Raw genomic sequence first — 9,120 nt, 5'->3', positions numbered from 1 at the left:
GGTCTAGTTTTGGGGTAAAAGCCCAAGTTTTGATATAAAGTTTGATAAAAAGATGTAAAGTCTCTGTAAATTGTGGATGCATAGTGCGTAGTTAGTTAGGAGTCAAAAAGGGTTTTTACCCTCGTTTATGTAAAGTTGAGTTAGTTTTTGAGATCTACCCATGGTCTGCGGACCATGGAATTGTATAAATAGGTGTGTCTTAGTGAGTTTAAGGTAGATATATGTCTTTGTTTATGGGTACGACGAATGGAGTCTTAGAGAGTTAGCTTAGGGAAGCAAGTATTAGAGGAGGAAAAGGCTCTACAGCTGAGTGTGCAGAGGCCTAGAGTAGAGTCCACAACTGAGTGCGTAGACCCCTACAACTGGGTGCATAGGGAAGTTTTGAGTCTGTAACCTTACATTGAAGATCAATAAAGAAGATTGTTGGAGAAATTCATGTGTTTACCTATTTACTTATGTTTCTTATGTTTATGATATATATTATGATGAAACAATGTCTTTATGAAAAAATAATGTATTACTGCGTTAATCTATTGGATGAATCTCTTTAATTGAACAGAATGCATGTTAAGTGTTTACGTGAAGGTTATAATACTTTCTATTAAGTTTATTAAGCACTGAAAGCAAGCCTATGTAGATTCCGATCTAAGATTAGTCTATGATGCGTGTAAGTAGATAACCTATCTATTAAAGGTCCATAGAATTCCATCATAGATCTTCGCGGAGGTCTAGGGGCCAATTGAGGTAAATTGTAGCGTTAATCCCTAAGGGATTAGAGATCCATGTGGAGGTAGATCTAAGACATAAGAGGACATCACACTGATCTCTGGATGTGGAAACTTGGTTCCAACATCACCCCATATTTCTTTAGGTGAGACTTCAGTCCATGCTATGCGGGTTGATGCCGAAAGGGCCAGTAGTGTAGGGTTTTGTTTGGCACAACTAACTCTAAACCTAGGTCAGGACCCACTAAGCCAACAAATGGTTCTGTTGCTGGGATCGGGATCTGCATAAAGAGATGTGTGATGTCGCATCACTGGAATTTGACCAAAAAGGAAATTGAGAAGTGGTGGATAGGAATATCCATGAATTCACAACATAGGGGAACAAAAATCCGTGCCTAAAAAAGAGCAGTGGTTGGACAAATATTTGTACACAGAAATACATGAATTTTCTTTTGCACCTTCTCGATCGAACTATACGAGTGGATAGCTATGTTGGTAGACAACCAAGGAAGGTGGAGGCTTGACGGTCCAATAGTGTGGATTGCGAAGCTAGTGCGGAGGTTGGAAGATTCTGAAGATAAGATCACATGTGTTTTTGATCACTGGCTTGATCGAGTCATAGGAGGATTTGTAACAGAATTCGCAGTTGATACCTTAGTCAGTCATAGTGAAGCAGAGCAATGCTTCTTCCAAGGACCGTGAGGTAAGTATTTGAGAGCTTTGAATACCTGGATTAAGATGCTCTTGTGTGAAAAGTGGGTTATGCCATTACCTTGATGTTTGGATCTACGCAAAGTGGATGAAGCTTTAGAAATCAAGAAAAAATAGGGCCTGAATATAGCCCATTGATTGGACCTCCTTCAAGTGACTAAGAGGGAGCAGTATAGACCTCATCACGGAGCACTGTCCAATTGATAAGGCAGGGTTTTCCGCAAACACATCGTCCATCCACACCACCTCCACAACATACACCTTCGCCCACACTGCCACCACCACCACTATCATTCAACATGTCGAATATGATGAAGTTGTCAATTTTCAAGGGCATAGGAAGTGAGTATGTGGGTTCCTTTTGGTTTGTTGCGAAGGCTGTGTGGACAACACAATAAATTACGGATGATAATATAAATAAGGCATTGTTGGTTACCTCTCTACAGGATCACGCGTTGACATGGTACATTAAGTACTGCACCAATAATCTGTTGGCATCATTAGTAGACACTTAGGCCGCTTTGAACAAAGAATTTAGTAAGCTTAAGTATGACTCACAATCAATAATTGGATTCAAGGAAATCACGATGAGGGTCAGTGAAATGCCCTGGGAGTTAGATCAAATATTAAAGTGTGTGATCCATGAAGCTAATATGAAACTCACAGATAGTTAGTATCGCGAATGATTTATAGCCTCGCTCCTGCCCCACCTAAGGATTTCTTTATCACAAGAGAAGATAGGGACTCAGAGGAAGCTCTGGAAATCACGATGAGATTACATGAAATGCTGATTTAGGACACATCTTTGGGAGTCCAACAAATTCACTCACAGTTTCAAAACCTCTTCCTGGAATTGTAGAGCTTTAAAAAGAGAAGGATGCTAGGCTGGAGGTACGTGAGCAAGTTTGGTGCGTGAAGTGTAAAAGCCAGGGGCATGATAAGGACCACTGCCCTGTCTTTGTGAATTACATTATAGGGGGAGGACAGATGCCCCTAAGGCAGGAAGCTCCAGCACGCCCAAGTATGGGACCCATGCTATGGTGCACTATTTTTCAGGTGGCCGGAAAACACATAACATATAATTGTCATTTGCTGCAAAAGTTTGTGCAGACACCACAACAATTGTTGTGATTTCTACAAATTGGTGGGCCATGATAAGTGCCACAACTGTAGCTATGAATTGTTGATGGAGAGGACGCTTATGTACCGAATGCAATCAGAAATTTGACCTCTGGATCAAGGCACTGGAGGAGTGTGTGAAGTATATGAGGGGTGCAGACAAGGTCAAGGAGGAGGAGGACCTAGTAGAGGTCATGGACAGGTCATTTTCTATAATTGCGGTACACCGGGGAACTACACGCGGGAGTGTCTGAATCAGACATGCCCGTCATGTCCATACTACACTCAGTTTGACCACACAATATAAGAATTCCCTATTTTGATAAGTAAGATGTAGGAGAAGAAGGTGCAACCTACTCGAAACTAATGTGAATATCATGCTAAGAAGTGGAATAACGACTAGTGATGATAGAGGAAAACAACCTGAAGAAAGTGGGTCAGTCCACAAGGCCCTAGAAAAGGAAGCTGGCATCGATCTAGAATGTGCAAAGGAGGCATTTATGGAGGTGAAGAAAATATTCACTGAGGCATCCACCTTAGGCAGTCAGGATAAGCTACCAGAAACCAGCACACCCATAGAGATTGATCCCTTTGTGCTCACCACGTTTTTGGAGACTTGTATGAAATTGTTGCACGATAGCAAGGCTGTGAAGGGGCTACAGGAATTGATAAACAAGTGTTCTGGTAAGGAAAATACTCCTAATGGAAATCACATAGTTAGGAATATTGGAAAATAAAAGGCAAGAATAGGGCACAAGATGTGACTCACCGCACAAATAGGAGACTATGAGATGGACTAGGTTATTTTGGATATGGGGTCTGATGCAAACGTTTTGCCTAAATAGACATGGGAGAGAATGGGGAGTCCTGCACTACAGTGGTCTCCGATTCAATTGAGATGGTGAACCAGCAAAAGATTATCCCTATGGGATGAATGCATGGAGTCACTGTAGATATATAAGGTGCGAGCGCGCTGGCTGATTTTGAAGTGATAGAAATTGTTGATGACAACAATCCATACCCCATGCTCCTCAGAATTGACTGGGCTATTGATATGAATGGGGTCATCAACCTAAAGAAGCGGAAAATATCGTTTGAAATAAAATCTCTCGACATTGTAGTACCGTTGGACCCTGCAAAAGGACTGTGCTATATTGAACTGGTCCGTAACTATGAAGAAAGTGATGACGACTTAGATCAAATTTACAAAGTTACAATGCGAGACTAATATTGGATTAATTGAACATCTAATGGATGAATTGCATGGGATCGCAAGAGCTCCCATACCTCAAATTCAGATGAAAAATTGGAGCATCAAAAAAATAGGTGGCATGAAGTATCTATGCTGTGATGCAACATGATGACTAAATCACTACTCTATGTGTCATCGGAGGTAAGAAATTTACCTTATTATGATGGTTTAACTGACATAGATAATTTTTTGGATTCTTTTGAATAAGAAGTCCCTGAGGATCATCACTTCAAAGCACTCGATTTGGCATTGTGTGCTACACCCACATGATGGTGGGGTACGCACAAGGATAGCTTTGAAGAATGGAGAGATTACAGGAGTATGATGAGGTTGTGATTTGGTCACCCAAAAGTTCAGCTGACTGAGAAGTATGATGGGAGAAATGATTCACGAGATCATTTAGTGAAATGGACTAAAGTTTGTGGAATAGATCTACAACCAGAATGAGTGCACTTATTCTATCACACTCTGGATATAATCCCTATGAATTGGTACTTGGAAATGGAGCTCTGCCATGGCACCATGGAGTGGGATGTATTAAGGGAAGGATTCTTAATGACCTTCAGTTTTGAAGATGGGTTTGAAAGCATTGATGAAGCTCTGCAAGAGGTTAAGGAAGCGATGTTTAGAATACCAAAGAACCCTTTGGAGCTCGTTCAGTGAGACTAGAGCACCCAGCTGCATCATGCGTTGGAATACTATAATGTGACTGCTAAAGGGGAGGATGAGGATCCAAGAATTATCAATATTGTAGAGGCAAAAGGCCATCACGCAGTTGAAGTTCCACAGATAGAGAACCTGGACATCACTGCGCCATCGACAATTAGGCAAGTGAACATTGGTACTGAAGCAGAGCCAAAATTTGCAAATACGGGGATTACTGGAATGATGCCACAATGGATAAAGTTGTTGAGTTGCTCCGCGAATATTAGGATTTTTTTCCTACAAAATTTTCGGACCTAAAAGGCATCATAGGTGACTTGGGGTGTGATGAAAATTACCTTGAATCCAGATGTGAAGCCTATTAAGTAGAGGCCATATCACCTTAATCCCAAATACAAGGAAAAGGTCTGCTTATAGTTGGATAAGATGCTTGAGGCAGGCATTATCGAACCTATGGAGGAATCTGATTGGGTGAGCCCAAGGGTAGTCCAAGAAAAGAAATAGAAGGGAGAAATACAGATTTGTGTAGATCGTAGGAAGCTTAATGATGTTTGCGTCCATGATCCTTTTCCAACACCATTTACTGATGAGGTACTGGAAAATGTTGGAGGGCAGGAGGCCTACTCATTCACTGATGGATTCTTTGGATACCATTAAATTAAGATCGCGCCAAAAGACAAGAGTAAAACAACCTTCATGATGGAATGGGTTTGTTTCCAATATATTGTGATGCCATTTGGGCTCAAGAATGCGCTAGTGATATTCTCTCGCGTAGTCATTGCAACATTCAAGGAGTTTATTCACAAGTTCTTGGAGGTGTATTTTGATGATTGGACAGTGTTTGGATTAGTAAAGTGCCATGTAGCTAGTCTATGCTTAATGTTGGATATGTGTCGAAGATATTAGATCACGCTGAACCTAAAGAAGTGTCTATTTTGTGTCCCCTTTGGGATTTTGCTGGGTCATGTGGTGTGCAAGAAAGGAATAATTGTGGACCCTGCTAAGATCGCGGTAATAGTCAATTTGGAGACCTAGAGGAGTGTCAAATAGCTGCCTGTATTGCTGGGCCATACTGGATATTATCGAAAGTTCATCAAGGCTTATGCTCAGATTACGGTTCCTATGGGGAAGCTATTGAAGAAGGATGCTACATTCTGTTGGGATGAAGAATGTTATCGTAGTCTAGATGCATTGAAAGAAAAGATTGTCACCGCATCGATCTTGGTCTTCCTAGATTGGAAGAAGGAATTCCATGTGCACGTTGATACCTCGTGTATTGTGTTGGGGGTAGTGCTAACACATGTCGGTGAAGGTGAGATGGATCACCCTATAGCATTTGCGAGAATAAAGTTATCAAAGGCTGAGAAGAATTACTCGACAAAAGAGCACGAAGGATTGGCTATGGTGTATTCACTCCAAAAGTTTAGACACTATCTGTTGGCCAGACATTTCAAGATGTACACAAACCATTCTGCCTTGAAGTACCTAGTCAATAAGCCTATGTTGGGGGGGGGGGGGGGGGTGTGGTGGAAGATATGCAGATGCCTATGGCTATTTCAAGAATATGACTTTGAGATAATTGTGAAGCCAAGAAGGTTGAATGTAGGACCTGACCATTTGTCACGAACTGAAATAGGGGAGGAGCCTACTAATTTGGAGGAAGGGTTGGTCGATGCGCAGCTCTTCACAGTGCACGTAGTGGATAACCATCTTGTAGATGTTATCCACTTTTTGACTACAGGTATGGCTCCAGAAGGATATACTAGTCAGTAGAAGAAAGAATTAATAATGCGCGTGATAGATTTCTTAGTAATTGCAGGACATTTATATAATATGGGCTCAGACGAGATACTCCGATGATATGTGCATGATTTTGAACAGATAGAATCCTTGCTAAATATTATGGAGGAGCTATGAGAGGACATTATGCAGGGAAAGAAACAATGCAGAAGATTTTGTGCGTAAGTTTGTGGTGGCCTATGTTACATAAGGATACCAAAACATATTGTAGGGCATGTGATGCATGTCAAAGATGGGAAGACCATCATGAAGTGATGAGCTGCCACTGAACCCTAAGGTGTCATTGCAGCCATTTGAGAAATGGGCAATTGACTTTGTAGGACTAATTCATCCCCTAGGCAAGAAGACAGGTGCGTGCTATATCATCACCACGATAAAGTACCTAACCAGATGGGTGGAGGCACAACCTATGAAGGATTATACATTGGCCACAACAACAAAGATATTATTTGAGTAAGTGTTAACCAGATTCGGTTGCCCAAAAATCTTGATGAGTGATCACGGTACACACTTCCTCAATGAAATGATCAGCATGCTGACTAAAGAGTTCCAGGTTTATCATCAGAAGAGCACACCATATCATCCTCAATCTAATGGAATATTTGAGGCCTTTAATAAGATCTTAGAGAATTCCCTGAAAAAGATTTGCAATACGTAGCGAAATGATTGGGATGTGCACGTACCCACAATACTGTGGGCATACAGGACTACTTGAAAAAAGCTATCAAGTCAGGCACCTTTTTGATTGGTCTAAGGTGTAGAAGCTGTGATTCCTATGGAATATATTGTGCCTAGTCTATGCATAGTGGATTTCACAGGGATGGCAGACTGTGGAGCCTTGGAAGAGTAGCTCGCACAGCTGATGGAGCTTGAAGAAGATCAATTCTTGGCTGGATTCCATTAGTAAGTGCAGAAGGAATGTGAAAAAGCAAGGCATGATTAACACATCAAGTTGTGCACGTTCAAGGTAAGTGATTTGGTTTTATTATATGATAGTAAGGATCTACATGAGCTACAGATCTAGACAAGCAAAATACAGGTGGGCGCAGGTCAAGTGAGTGCTGCACAGACGAGATTAGCATCGGGGATAAGTCAGGCTACAGAGCTAGTAAGGACAGTGGACCTTCGAACAATTACTCTACTAGAATGGTCCCTAAGAGAGGAATCAGTCGATGACAAGATCATCATAAGTACCCTGAAGAACATCGGCCTCAATATTGCAACACTCCCTAATGAATTTCTTCATGCCTTGCAGACAGGAGTGAAAACAGAACTGAGAGCTTGAGAGTAGTGCGCTCTCAGTTTAATAAGAGAGTACTGGGTGAATAATGAACAAATGTTCATCGAGAAGACACAGGCCCTGAAGGAAAGGGATACTATCTAGGCACAGAGTTCCCAGTTGGTGGTTGTGGTTGCATAGGCATGAAGAACAGTGTTAGAGTTGCACATACATGAGGACATACAACTAGAGGCTAAGATCCAAAAACTAGTTGTAGACATCTGCGATGCAAAGGAAGAGGTGTCAAGAGTTCAATTTGAACTCAACATGAAAATCATGGAGCTGCAGCTCAAGTCACAACCTTTGACTTCGCCCGAGGTAGGGAGCAGCGCGAAGCTGCCATCAAGGAAGGGATGGCTATTGTGAATGTTGCGGTCGTTGACAACACAAATTTGTTTGAACGAGAAATGGAGTTGGTAACGACCCTATAGGAAGACCCCAACTTGTAGATATTGAGTACAAATATCTACAAGCTCCAAAAGTAGTATGACGAGGTTAGGGTGATGATGTGCTCCATTGCTACAACACAGCGCCTCGCCAAGTTGCCAAAGGGGAAGCAGCTCCTTGCACAAGTGGAAGTAGCTCAGAAAGATAGCTTGTGCTTAAGTCCAGGTTAGGCCCTTGGTTGGAAGAATCCTACCAAGTCTCCACCAACATTCAGGAGAAGCTGATGAACTTGCATCTCACACAACAAAAGATCAAGTTGGCCAGCAAAGGACCAACTATAGGGCAACTCGTTGAACAAGTGAAGCACGCAACTAAACAAAGTGTTGTTGAGGTAGCAGTTGTATAGGTGGAGCTGGTGGATCTTTGCAGCAAGAACCTGCTACCAATTGAGTGAATCAAGGGCGAGTCATGACCTTTGTGTTGGGGGCCTGTTGGGTTGGGGTGCCTTGGGTCAGTTTTGGGGTAAAAGCCCAAGTTTTGAGGTAAAGTTTGATAAAAATATGTAAAGTATCTATGAACTGTGGATGCGGAGCACGTAGTTAGTTAGAAGCCAGAAAGGGTCTTTACCCTCATTTATGTAAAGTTGAAATGGGTTTTGAGATCTACCCATGGTCTGCAGACCATGGGATTGTATAAATAGGTGTGTCTTAGTGAGTCTAAGGCAGATCTATGTCTTTGTCTATGGGTACAACGAATGGAGTCTTAGAGAGTTAGCGTAGGGAAGCAAGTCTTAGAGGAGGAAAAGGCTCTACAAAAAAGTGCGCAGAGGCCTATAGTAGAGTCCACAGCTGAGTGCATGGACCCCTACAGCTAAGTACGCAGGAAAGTTTTGAGTCTGTAACCTTACATTGAATATCAATAGAGAAGACTGTTGGAGAAATTCATGTGTTTACCTGTTTACTTCTATTTCTTATGTTTATGATATATATTATGATGAAAGAATGTATTTATGAATTAATAATGTATTGACGCGTGAATATATTGGATGAATCTCTTTAATTGAATGCAATGCATGTCAAGTGTTTATGCGAAGGTTATAATACTTTATGTTAAGTTTATTAAGAACCTAAAGCAAGTCTATTTAGATTTCGATATGAGATTACTCTATGAGGTGTGTAAGTACG

This window comes from Pinus tabuliformis, chromosome 1_1 (assembly GCF_031772625.1).
Source record: "Pinus tabuliformis cultivar Carrire ecotype Pingquan chromosome 1_1, CPIR1, whole genome shotgun sequence".
NCBI lineage: Eukaryota > Viridiplantae > Streptophyta > Pinopsida > Pinales > Pinaceae > Pinus > Pinus tabuliformis.
This window is presented reverse-complemented; position numbering follows the sequence as displayed.